Source organism: Arctopsyche grandis, chromosome 5, assembly GCF_051622035.1.
Source record: "Arctopsyche grandis isolate Sample6627 chromosome 5, ASM5162203v2, whole genome shotgun sequence".
In the NCBI taxonomy this organism is placed as follows: Eukaryota; Metazoa; Arthropoda; class Insecta; order Trichoptera; family Hydropsychidae; genus Arctopsyche; species Arctopsyche grandis.
Window position 1 is genome coordinate 24,492,189 of NC_135359.1, and position 13,765 is coordinate 24,505,953.

General features: G+C 33.0%; 1 protein-coding gene across 1 annotated transcript in view; it reads left to right on the forward strand.

The window, feature by feature from the left end:
* Positions 1-13,765, forward strand: part of nolo (ADAMTS-like no long nerve cord) — a 307,268-nt gene that overhangs the window by 84,253 nt on the left and 209,250 nt on the right. The window lies entirely within an intron of this gene.

The following is a 13,765-nucleotide window of genomic DNA, read 5'->3' on the forward strand; positions in this document are numbered from 1 at the left end:
CTATAAGAAATAAAACTAAAGTCAGTTTGGAAAATAAAGAAAACAAAACCGAACCAGAAGAAATACTTTTTTGATGAAATGAATTTAGTCCTTTATAAAATATTAATTTATAAAGAATCCATTACCACATATGCTTTTTGACAATATATGTATGTTAGTATTTAATAAATAATGTTTATTAGCATTTGGCTAAATATATTTGACATTGAAAAATCTGGTAATTTACCGGTAAACCGGTAATTTGTATACAAATTATTGGATTACCGGTAAACGGAAATCACGGTAAATTGGGTTTCCTAGTTTGTACATAAATATGTATGTATGTGCATATGTAGTTGGTGGATATACAAATATTTTATTGAATATTCATTATAGATGTTTCTATAAACTATGAATAGTGGTAGTAAACCATGCATTATCCTATCTAAAAAATTAAACTATTTTTGTGTATTTAAACTAGATTTATTATTCAAATCGTCTCTTTTATTATTTGATTGCTTATAGTAGAATAATAATATCTAGATACTCGTGTTTATATGTATTCGTAAAAATCATCTATGTAATTTTAAAATTAGGTACATATTCAAATACAATAATGTATAATTTGTTAGTTTCATAGTTCAATATTTATGTTAATGAACACGGCTACTATTACGCCCAGTTTCGTTATGATGCTCATTATTTTCCACTAACATTTCTGCATGACTCATATTACAGATTTTCGTAGTATATATTTCACAGGGCATCAAAATAAAATATTGTAATATATTTCAGCTACACGAGCAAATACCATTTCATCCCCACGTGTTTGAGTCCGGAACAAGATGTCCGACCTGTGTTATTCAAACGTAATAAGTTTGACTCCGAATACGTGTTATCGGGTTAAAATAGCTTCATACGGATTCCGGATTTCCCGTTGGCTTTTCTCATTTTCGTCGATTGCACGTCTCGCGAGGGGCACGCGAAAATCTCTCGAAAATCTGCGGTTACGTCGGGGAGTAAGGCTTCTTTTAATTTTCGACGTTTTGTGATTGGAAAATTTGTGTGTTGTTTGCGCGGCGAAAAATCAAACGTTACACACGATTCGAACGGAGAGCGTTAAACGTTTGAGAAAAAAGCGGCAGCCGTTGGTCGATGATTGATTGCATTTTTACACGTTATTCCACTTATCAACGGGCGAAAACATAAAAATCAAACTTCACAATTTACAAGATTTATTTTTCGGCGTAAAACTTACCGTCGCCCGCCCGCCGACGATTTATGACCTTCTTTCCAGTTCGAACCGTAAATTTTGTCATACGCCACATTTTCTTACGTTACGGGTGTAAGCTTTCCTTTAAAATTGTGGTTTTTTTTCCTCTTGCGCGCGTTATTTTTTTTGTATAATTCAATAATGTCACATTTTACACGATTTTTCCAGGATAGCTGTGTTAAAATGAGTCGGTTTCGTCTGAGGTTATTTTTTATATATATGTACATACGATAGTATTAAACAAATTGTACTAAAATTGAATTGTATTTAACGTTCAAAATTAAACGACAATTCTGCTGATATAAAATGTAGAATTGTCCTTTGCCTTAAAAAATTCAATTTTAATAATTTTGTACAAATTCACTTTTGAAATCGGGAAATTTTTTGATGTAAAATGGGTCATAAAATTTTTCCTATGTTGGGACAAATCAGGCAATTTATTATTTCGACATTTCGAACTGGAAATTTCATTTTGGAATAGTCAAAAGGAACGACCGTACAATGGCGAATGCCAGCTGTTAATTTTTTACGACCGACTCTTGTGCACACATTTGCATTGCATTTATTTCACGAATGACCGTTTTAAAACAAATAAAGTGAAATGAAGAAAAGTAAAAAAAATAATTCGGGGCCAAAATCACGACATACATATAATACATAGTAACATTAAAAACGAGTATACATATGTATATTTTTTTATATTTTATTTACAATTTTGCCATAACTAAATTACTATTTTTAAGCAAAAAAACGAGCTTTCGCATGATTACAAAACTTCATCTACGCATACTGTTCTGACTACGTATGAAGTTTTAAATACATATTAGTACATATTTTCACTCGCTCGGATGATGTTCGATACAATCTTACCGTTGACGGCGTCATTCGAATTTTTATAAAACTATTTCCATTAATTGTGAAATTCAGCGTGAAGTAAAAATAAAAGACGACCGCTGAAGCGATCGCTCTGTAATTAACGTCACTTTCCACTTCGCTCTACCTTTTTAGTCGACAATGTATGATTGAGAGAGAGAGTTGGCGGTGGCTGGTGATTAACGGTCGATCCAAATTCGGTCGTTGTCAATAAGGGTGGCAATAATAAATCACGAACTTGATTGGGACGTTGAACGTTGACAATTATGATGTCGGCACGGCGCTACTACGGGGGTGCGTTATTTGCCGAAGACAAGCCGGGCAAGCTTTATTGCCGGATTGAACAATCGGCGCCAATCTCACCCCATTCACTCCCATCGCTTCTACCCCCCCCCCCCCATAATCCCCTTTTCGCAGACCGCCTAACGCCCCCATACGAGGGCCAAACCTCCTCTGGAGCCTCGTTTCAATTGTTTGAATTATGGGTGGATGGGGGTCGAATTATAGCCGCTTCATTAATAAGTCACGATCCTGGACGACTTAGTGGGTTACTTGCCCCATTGCATCTCCGCAACAAATATGTATACCTACTGGGCTGTATATCGGCTTGGTTTGGTAACGACTACGGTGGATTTTAGTATGATGAAAAGTTTTGACCGTGTTTTGTTTGTTAGGACGAAGTTTTGACGTAGTACTATCTATAAAACATACATATCTACAATATACATATGTATATTCGTGAAGGTGCAAGTGTATCAGTTCTTAGATGGTATAGCAAAAATACTTTATATATCTTTGTATATCTTCGAAAAGAGTAAAATAATATAAACAAATGTTTTGTTTTTTTGATTTTTAAAAGCTTTTTATTAATTCATCTTATATTATTTTAATAGCTACTGATCTACTAATCATTTTATATTGTATAATTTTTTTGTTTGTTAGTAAATATAGTATTATATTATTTTAATGTTAATAACAGGAAAAATAGCTCAGAAACCTCTTTAAAATGACTTTAAGCTTGTATTATACTATGCAAGTCAGTAAGGTATTGGTTCGATTTCCAATATTTGTGAAAAATGAATTTGATTTTATTGAAATTTGAATTTTTCGATTTGAGTGAAATGTGAAGCTTCATATGTGAATTTGTTGAATTTTTATGATTTTAGTTGTCGACTTATTCCATTTTTAGGATTTGGAGTCCATTTATTGTCTTCGTAAATATGTTTTGGAAAAGTGAAAATGAGACTTTAAAATCAATTATGTTACTGAAGTAATCAGTCGCTTGGGGTTGAAATAGAAGTAAAAATACTTACAACGTGATTTTAAGATTAATTATCGAAAAAGGGCGTTCAATATTGATTTAACGAGAAGGTGTTTTAGGGTATGAAAGAAATAATTGAAGTGGAAATTATTAAATGAAAAAACATTTTCGTGCCTTTTTTTCTAAAAAAACCTCCTTGTTTGGAAAGGATTTAATGATGTTGATGCAATTAATTAACAGCGTTCGTTAATGAAGCTTGCAGAAAAAACCCCATTCGCCTAAATTAAAGCATATACTATATACCTAACATATGTATTTATATTTCAAAAACAAACTTAAGTTTATTATTATTCCATTGTTTATAAAATCATTTTGAATATTGGAGTATTTACAATAATTTTATTTTACACAAATCAAAATATTTTCGATGAAAATCGCGTACATCGGGAGATTATTATTTTACTTTATTGAAAATGTATTTTTCAATACACAGTTAATTTCCATTTTTTGTTGAAAATGAGTCGTTAATATGTGTATATATGTATATACGAGTACATTTACAACAATTTGTTAGTATTATATTATGGGACAAATTAAACCTATAATATCTTCTTATCAATATAGACTTATAGGCGGTCGATCAACTCTTACAAATTTAATTGGTCGTCAAAATTATTTGTTTGTCATTTTCGTAGAAATGAAAGTTGACTATCTTTATTGATTTCAGTAAGGTTTCTATTCTGTTAACCATAATATTCTTATTTACGAGATAAATAAAATGGGTTTGCCGAACGATTTCGTATGTGAATCGAATATTATTTGAAGAATCGTAGTTTATTTGTTTGAGTTAACTTTGAATTGGATCTAGACAATCTTTTGTTTTATTTAAAAGTGAATAAATTTTATGATCGAAGGATAATTAATGATTTGATTTTTTCTACAAATTGTCGATTATCGAAATCCTGTTGATTATCCTTCTATATTTGAATATGTTTTCCAATTAAAATTTTCTCTTCGCTTCACTTGATCTCTGCAGTTATTTGTAAATGGTAATAGTTCTTATTATCTTCATTCTATTCTCCAATTCCAAGATTGATGAGTGTGAGTATGGTGATTCTATTGATTTTTTCGAAATGAGTCTGGATTCCGTTAGACTCCGTCTCGTATTATATTTAATTACTTGTAATTATTTTATTTGTATGTATGTATATATGTACATATATTTTTACATATATGTACATATGTATGCGTATGTTTACACGTTTTCTGTATTTTATTAAAAGCCTTTTTATAGGGCGTAAATAAATAAAAGCTTTGTACACACGAAGAAATGCACTCGTAATAAAATAGTATTTACCTGCTGGCTTTAAATTTCCCGAATCGCTTTAGCAAAATAAAACGTACATATATAGAACAATTCAAAAACTGCAACAGCTTTTACCGAATTTGATTTGATCGATTGATTTCGGCACACACTTCCGGTGCACCGCTTTTCCGACGTGACGCAGAATCGCATTAGCGTCGTTTTAAATTTGACACTCGCACAAACCGTCGGAACGTTAAAATCCGTCTGTGTGATCTATATTATTATATGTATTCGTTCGCTTTTATCCCCTTCGCCCGACATCTGTACATACATACATATGCACGTGTGTAATGTTAGTTTCCAACAGGACTCGCGGTTAATGAAATTTCCGGGAAAGCCATCTGGATGAGTTTAAACTGAGCTCTTCCCCCGTTAACCCGTTCGCGGAATCTATTATGTCGGTTGGAATCTTATTTGCCGTAGCCGGCCGTGTATGATTGGTGGATCGCGTGATGGAGGCTCTATTTACGAGTCACGGTATAAGGTAATTTCCCCAATAAATACCACACACACACTCATATGTATATACATACGTATGTACATTTATAAAAACACACACGACTATCCGGGCCCTGCCCGTTTTCCTTTCGAGTCCCCCTCGTTTTGGACGTTTCGCTACATTCTGGAAAAACGTTTTCTTGTATGTGTGTGTGTGTGTGTGTGTGTTGTTGTATATTTTTTTCTTCAGCGGCGATTCGTGAAAATCCATAAAACGGTCTTATTTATGATTTTCGGCGAGCGCCTTTTTTCCCCCGGTGGTTTTATGTGCTTTTATATCTCCGCGACACGTTCCGTTTTAATACGGACTATACGCTCAAGCGGACGTGCGTGCGCGCACACTACTATGCCGGCAATACAGATTTCGTGGATTTACTGTCGTTATTATAATGTTAACGTTTTTCTAGTGGGAGTAAATGCTTGACCATCGCTGACTCCTCCTTCGTCGTAATCTGTAATGTAATCGTTGTGTTAACTCTGGTATGCCGAGCAATATCTGAAATGCCGAGCATCGTTTGTGTATACGTTGTTCATATATTTGATTTTCAATTTTTAAATGCTTTTTATTATTACTAATATATGTCCACAATACATCTTCTATCTATATTAATAGCTGCTGATCTACTGAAAATTTTCTATTTTACAATTTTAATTTAATTTTGTTAGTAATCAGAGTATTATATTATTCTAATGTTAAGTACAGTATAATAGGGAAAATAGCTCAAACACCTATTTACAATGTACATACATATGTACATGGTGTAATATGGTCGAGGTTATGCAGATATTTTTAATAATTCATATATTGATATATTCAATCTGTCTGCAATATCTGGTCAGATAGATTAACTCGGTTAGATTCATTTACGTATTGTATTTCTGTTTTAATCATAGCATAGAGGGTGTGGATTCAAATCTCGATCGAAGTTTAATTGATATTGTTGGCGACTTTGATTATATTTATTGCTGCTGTAATTATCTTTAGCCACAACGTCGCATACTGATAAATCTGTTACGTACCAGAAAAGGGGTCGTGGGTTCAAGTCCCGGCCAAATAAGCTGCTGGCGAGATCTTGTGGTTATTAAAACACGGATCGACCGTCTCCTGTTTTTTTTAGCTTAATTGTTGGGACGGATCCAATAAATGGGCCTCCCCCCCCCCAGTTTCTCGCAAATTCGAGTTATTAGTATATAGAATTTGATGAGTCTTATAAAATGTTAGATACATAATGTATTTCTCGCAAATTTGATGTGTGTCAAATAATTTTCTGACTGTCCATATATGTACGTCTCTATTATATTCTACTAGTGGTGCTACCCGGCTTCACTGGGTAAAGGGAAATTAAATGAAAACCGAAATTCGAAAAAGATATACATATATTTAACGACCGACCAATCACAAACGTCTTTAACAAATCCAGCCAATCAGAAACGAATTTCAAACGCCGTTTCAGTTTTATATATAAGTTATATAAAAATGTATCCTATGTCCTGTTATGTTTGAAAAAAAATATTAGCACTAATGCACAAAAATAATCTGTCCATATGTGTCGCCTTGACGTAATTCCTGTCATGACTTTTTTATTCCAGACGATAGGGAGAGCAGTGCGATCCCCATCCATATAAATATTATAAATGCATATAATAAACTAGTTGTTTTACCCGGCTTCGCTCAGTATTTTTAATATAAACAGCGTAAATATGGCGAATCTAATAATAAATATTCATTTGTTTTTTATTAAATTTATTTGAATCGAAAAACATATAATATTCAACCAATTGAATTGTCGTCATAGAAACATTTTTTGGTTACGAAGTTCCCAAACAAAGATACTAATAAACTTACAAAGTCTGTTTTAAAATTATATATTAGATAATATATGAAATCCCTTGCAATCCCTTGTTAGCCCGAAGCGTGCATGGTAGCAGTTATGTATGAAATCAAAAATAAAATAAAATCTGTTCCACACAAAATTGGCATTAGAAAAATCCATTTTATCTATCTGTCATAATCAAAATCTATCCCCATTTTTCCTCTCCAGACGGCAACAGGAAACTACTGGAGATAATACACTTCTGTGGGTTGACTTCATAGTGTAAAAGTCTGCCTCGCTCGGAATTGAGCATGCAACAATAAATAAATAAAAAATACTGATTTTTAAATCGTATTTTTGTTCGAATTGTATTAATTAAGTACAGGCTTTTGTTAACATTTGCACGGCGGGTGATCTAGGCAACGGCGCAGGAGTTGTTAGGGGGTTGAATCTGGTAATTTAGCCCCCTAAACGAGTTTTTATCAAAGTCGAGTCTATTTAAATTGCTTTCTTGGACGAAAAGGATAGTTTCATCTAATTAAATGAAAATCTTTGACTGGTTTTCAAGATTAATATACATGCATATATGTATGTACATGTATCGAAGAATTGCTAGTTCAATATTACATATGATGTATATGCTATGTAAGCTATGTACAATGTACATACATATATGATACATAGTACATAGCTTATGTATTTTGCGTTGATGCATCATAATATTTTGTGCCGCGTTCCATATACATATGTGTGTATGTTTGTATGAATATGTGGATTGTTTTACCAGTGTTGCATACCGTCTTCCTAATATATGTAATATGTATGTTGGAAGCATGCTTTGACGCGTTGTTGGTGTCGATGTGTCGTCTCCGTTATGTTGAAAGTCGTCGGTCGTTGAGACGTGTTTTGATGTGAGCTTGGTTTCCATCGAAATTTATGTTGCAGTGGAGTGGTGTGTGTATATTGTATGTATGCACATACATATGTACATAAATGTGTATATCGTGGTTGAATCTGAAACGCCTGCTACGAGTATTGCTTGATAATTTTGAAGGATTATGTAATACATGTATGGAGTAATTACCTTCTATGTAGTCACAGAGAATCCAATTTTAGAATTCAATTAATATAATAATTTATATTGTGCTTTTGTTCAATTTTTTAAACGATTTAATTCATCCCAATAACAATAACAAATATTTTTTTTTATGTATGTACTTAATCATAGCCAGCAGCATAGCTCGGTCATTAAGCTTCTGCTTAACACCGAGAGGCGCGGGGCTCGATCCCATGAGCTGACCTCGATTGAAAAGAATTTTTCTGAGTACATCTGTAGTGCTGCTGGTCAGACTTGGATATTTGTGACTACAGGTCGATCGTTTCCTATCAGAGTTTGCCAATTTTATCTGATTTCATTGTTGAAACGGTTCCCGTTTAAAATTGGCTAAAAATCCTTCCTACCTACTATTTCACCACTATTTGAGTATGATTAATGTACAATAAAATGTATGTACAATTCATGGATGTCTCGATAATTTGCGAGTTTTTCAGTGTCTCGTAATTTAACGACTTGTAATAACAATGCTGATTTGTTTGTAATTGGCCAGGAAGGCGCATTGGGATTTACCTGTAAGGCCTTTCTGGTATATGTACATATATGTAAAAATAAAATAATAAAATAAATAAATATCTTAAAGCTATATTGTCATTATAAGAGCTGGCTGAGTTAAGTCGTGGGTAGATAAGTTAAGTCGTGGGTAAATCAAAATGTTCCTTTTTTTATACAAATTAAATATAATAAAATACATAAAGTATTCTTTAAATATTTACCCATCATAAAATTCTGCGTATATAACTTTTGCTATTAAAATTCTGATATTTTTACCCTTACCTGAAATACAATGTCATAGTCCTAAAGGGGGTCATGTTGCCTTAGGCTGAGATCCAATGGCTGGGATTAATGGTAAGAATGTAATTAAACATCATAAGGATCGGGTGTGTGCTCGGGTTTAACGTTCAAACACACTGGCTACTATTATATATTTCATTTTATTTACATTAATGTGAAACAAAATAGATTTGCTTGCTTAAGACCTTTGGGGGTTCATTTAGCGTTGTTAATGCCGGAGTAGTATTCAATGTTTAAGTCGTGAATCACAAAAGGAATAATATCCCCAAGTCTGCACTAATACTCTTGAAATGATGAAAGTACCTTGCGAGTATTCAATGATTTCCACCCTTGTAGATTTTTTTAAAAAGTAGATCTTTCATACCTCGTTAAAAGCCATTTTGATTAGATATTTATGCGGCTTTCGCGGAAATGAAACCGAACTGTACAATTTATAAACTTCGATATTGAAATATAAATTGAGTCACATTGAAGCCACAATGGCTACCTGCATGTCAGTGGGTCAAGGCTTAAATTGTACAAAGGAAATAGGAAAATATAATATCGAAAAGAAAATACCTATTGTGGTTTTTCATAAATTTTCTGCTTATATTACAATTTGAATGTAGATAATTTTATTTTTGATTACGGCTATGTAACGTTTTAATATTTTATAAGTTGTAAAGTATTTACATGAATTTATTTTGTTTTGATTACGTGTTATTATTATGTACATATTTTTGTCCTTGTAATATAAAATGTTGTAGAGATTTTATCTTAATAATTTATTAACAAAATTTTCGAAATATTGTACTTCATATTTCATAAAACAAGTATTTCGTATGCAAAAACTCTGGTACTTTAATTATATATTGCATATTAATTTCAGCATATTTGAATTGAAATTGCTTTATAATCCTGTGTGCTAATATTACACGCATTCAAAATTTCCCTTTATGTAGTTTCGGTATAATTTTAACTGACTTTGCATAAACTAAAATTGTTTTAAAGGGTTACATCACGAAAGTTTTTCTTTATAGATAACTAGCATAAGAGACGAAACTATTATATGTATATGCATGTAATATATCTAAACAACGTATGTATATAATATCGCCTACGTTTTGAGTCAGAAAGTAAAGTTCAAACTTTTCGAATCAGCGTGTTGTAAATATTTGTATTTGTTTGATTTATGAGCGATTTCCACACTAAAAGTCATTTTACAACGGAAACTCACTTTGATGTAAAATGGTTCGAGCCTTTGTCACCTTTTTGGGAAAACACGTGAAAACGCGCAACATAATAAAAGTTACGAAGGTCGACGCCTTTTGCGTCCCACTAAAAGGGGGAAACGTCCAGAGCGGCACAGTAATGTTTCAAAATCTCAACCAACTACTTAACTAACTAGCGAAAATTGTTTTCGCATATCCTTTTGGGACATGTTGTGGTTTAACAATGACGCGATCGCCGATTAGCCGCAATCGTGCTTATCGTCCGGCTTTATTTGTGTGGCTTTGTGTGAAATGCGAGGTGAAAATTAACGGCTAGAAGTGCATATTACAGATTACAAGCGCGTATAATCGCTTTAACGAGCGGATAAATGGAACAATTATTCGTTGTAACGCTTCGTAATTGCGTTATTACCGCGACCGGACGCGGGAAATTAATTTAACTTTTGCTCTTTCCGGTTTACGTCCGTTTACTGAATCGCGGCGAATCCGGCCGGCGAAAAATTTGCGATCGTCGAAAAATTGGTTGCGATTTTGAATTCGTATTTATGTCTTTTTACGTTTAGTTTTTTTCGTTGTTAGATTTTGACGTTTGTTCTCGGAATAAGTATACACGGAAGGCTTCAACCGAATCGATATAGGGTGGTCTGGATTGCTTATTTTTAACGATTCTCTTCATGTTCGATTTCTTAGAAGCGGCGAACTAACGGAAAGCACGTTGTTTATATTCGGTTCTGTTTGCGCTGTAGAGCGATTTAAAGTTTAATATGTTCAAAGAATGTGAACCGGTCGACCGGAAGAGAAATTTCTTCAGAATATTGTTGAAATTATTATTTCGTCTTTTGACTCGGAGCTTCGTTTATTCTTGAGAATATAATGTTATACATAAGCATGTATTTTTGGCGGTAGCCGCGACACGAAAATATTTCGCTTTTCAAATCGGTGTCAATCTGATGTTATCTGTCGCATAGAAAAAAAATTTAAGTCGTTTTCAATTGAACAAGAATGATTTTTTGTAACAAAAATAACACTGAGCAACAAATAATTACATTTTTTACTTACCTCTTATACAGTTCACATGGTTTTCGTGTTAGTGGTCATTTTTTATTACTCACTGGAGCGGAGACTGATCAATAGTTAGTAAGTTTGGTCCACGAATTTTGAATATGATAATGATTTTTGTTAGTATTCTCTCGTTTATCTGAAAAAATTCCCATTTTTTAAACACGCATATATCATAAACCAGAGAGTACCAACAAAAATCACTGTCATATTCGAATTCAGGGGGTTAACCTCAGTTAATATTGATTAGTCTCCGCTAGGGTAAATTTATTTATTGCGCAGTGTAATTAGTAATTAAGTCTACAGTATTGCGTCAATGTTCATACTACGAACAATTTCGTACATAATGTACGAAATTTTCACAAAACAAATGTACGATGATAGCGATCGAATAATATATAATGTTTGTTAAACAGCAGAATTGGCATTTGTTTGATGAATTTGAGATGAATTTTACTTCTTCATTGGCATGTATTATTTGTAGGACCATAATATAATATTATTCGTCATTTAAATGTCAATAAAGTTGACCCATATAATTTTCAACATGAGGTCACCATCCCCTCATCGAATAAGGCCTGAAAAACTTTTCCGTTATCTTGTAAGTGTAATAAATTGATGTGTTGTATGTAACAAATAATAATAAATTATTCTAGTGACTTACAGTCGGCCCATATTGTAAGAGAAAAATGTATGAAATTACATATGTATATGAGAATAATAGCTGGAACTATGTATTTTTAATTCGAATGACAAAGCCAAATGTACAAGTCAATTGGATGAAACACATAAAAGAATCTTTGTAAAACAGCCGCTGTGGTATTTTCGTATCCGCAAGAGATACTAACTTGGGGCTTATTTTCCCGGTTAGCGTTGAAATATCCGAGAATGTGCTATATGGTCCGTACGAGATTATGACATACTATTAAATAGTGATATTATTAGCCTGTTTTGGGAAGAGTGACTGGTTCGTCGCGAGCCCAAGTTTTAATCCGCAATGCGGAGCGCGCGATTCCCGGCGCCACTGACCGTTCGTTCATATCATATTAAACAGATATGAATGTGTTGTGGCGGACTGGGGGGGGGGGGGGGGAGATACATGGGGGAAGAGACCAACCACGTGGGGACCCATTCTTATGGAGATTTATTATCTTTAATACGACTCTACGTACATTTATGTATGTATGTGCACGCGATATGTGTGTAGGTTCGTATGAAACCCTCTGCCAAAAAATACATCGTCTTCATATGTACATATATTTTTTTGTTATAATTTTTTATCGCAGGCAGTTAATATAATATGTTCGCGTATAAATGTAGAATTTACGCTGATATAAAAGAATCGTCGATGTTTTGACTGTAGCTTTTTTGCAAATGTACAGTGCAGTGTTTGATGCAACGTTTCGTTTGAGCGGTCATGTGTAAATTTAAGTTCTGTGTGTGTTTGATTGTTAGTGGGAATTCGTAACTCTTAGCGAATGCGATTGATTGAAATGTGTAGACGTGGCTTTACGAATCGATAGTCGTTGATATTTTAAATGGGATATTTTTGGCATGGTTGTAAAATAAATTACACGACTTACATACATACATATATCGAAACGACATTTAATGTCAAATTAACCTCTTTAAAATACCTCGTACGACAGATTTGGCGTCGACGTCAAAACAAAAATAGAATTTGACGTTTCAATGAAATCATAACCAGTTACATTTGCACTGACCCCTATTTTATTTTATTTATTTTATTTTATTAATTGAAAAATCAACAGACAGGATGTACATAGATATGTATAAAAAAACAAATAGTAAATAAATAATATATGTAACATCCGAGTCCAATAATAGATTTTTACATAAATGAAAAAGATAAATATAAGGAAAACAAATTAAAAAGTAAATAATAAAGGCATGACAAAATATGTAGAACAATGCATAATTAAACTATAGTATTAAAATATTTGGAAAAGGTTATAAAATAGAATATAAGAAGAAATTGAAATTTACAAATATAAAACAAATGAAAAAGGTAAATACAAAATAAACAAATGAAAAGGAAAAGAATGAAAGCTATAATATGATTAAATAGCAAATTACATAACTAAACTAAAGTATAAAAATATTGGAAATATTTAATTAATGAATATATAATTTTTGACAGTTGGATGATAACCCACTCCTGTCCATTCCCACTCTTCTCATGGTCCAACCAACGTAATATCCATCCAAACACATCTTAATATCTTAGCAGCCGACACTTATTTATTTAAGGGTAAGGTTAGGTTGGGTTAAGTTAGGGTCGGTATTTATTTTTGTCAAGTTTTATTTTTGTTACTGGCAATCCATTTGACGTTTGATTTACTGGACGGACACCGATTGGGCCGTGCGAGCTATTTTAGAGAGGGGCACTCTTGTTAGTTGCAGGGCGAAATGTTTTAGAGATGGCCATTTACATATAATGTCGTGATAAATACCTAATTTGTCTTGAAATAGGGCTATTTTGCCGGGAAGATTTTAAATTG